Source organism: Chrysochloris asiatica, unplaced genomic scaffold (genome assembly GCF_000296735.1).
Source record: "Chrysochloris asiatica unplaced genomic scaffold, ChrAsi1.0 scaffold00057, whole genome shotgun sequence".
Lineage (NCBI taxonomy): Eukaryota > Metazoa > Chordata > Mammalia > Afrosoricida > Chrysochloridae > Chrysochloris > Chrysochloris asiatica.
The window spans coordinates 16,429,599-16,430,228 of record NW_006408575.1 but is presented as its reverse complement, the minus strand read 5'-3'; the positions used below and the strand labels follow the sequence as shown (position 1 = coordinate 16,430,228).

Genomic DNA, 630 nt, shown 5'->3' with positions numbered 1-630 from the left:
AATAAATGTAACCAGAAAAACAAAGGACTTATACAAAGAGAATTACAAAACACTACTACAAGAAACCAAAAGAGACGAAAGTGGAAGAACATACCATATTCCTTGATAGAAAGACTCAATATCATGAAAATGTCAATACTACCCAAAGCAATTTACACTTATAATGCAATTCCAATCCAGATTCCAGTGACATTCTTCAGAGAGATGGAAAAGACAATTACTAACTTTATATGGAAAAGGAGACCCAGGATAAGCAAAGCACTGCTCAAGAAGAAGAACAAGGTGGGAAGCCTCTTACTCCCTGACTTCAAAATCTACTACACGGCCACAGTGGTCAAAACAGCCTGGCACTGGTACAATGAAAGATACATTTATCAATGCAACAGAATCAAGAATCCAGAAATTAATCCATCCATATACAGCCAACTGATTTTCGACAAAGTGCCTTGGTATGTTACATGGGGAGGAGATAATCTCTTTAACAGATGGTGCTGGCAGAACTGGAAAGTAGGATATGCAAAAGATTGAAACAAATTCTTTACCTCACACCCTATACAAAAACCAACTCAGCATGGATTAAAGACCTAAATGTGAATCCCAAAATTATGAAAGTCATCAATGAAAAAATAG

General features: G+C 36.3%; 1 pseudogene; it reads left to right on the top strand.

The window, feature by feature from the left end:
- LOC102814703 overlaps positions 1–630 on the top strand; it is a 145,443-nt pseudogene that overhangs the window by 47,643 nt on the left and 97,170 nt on the right.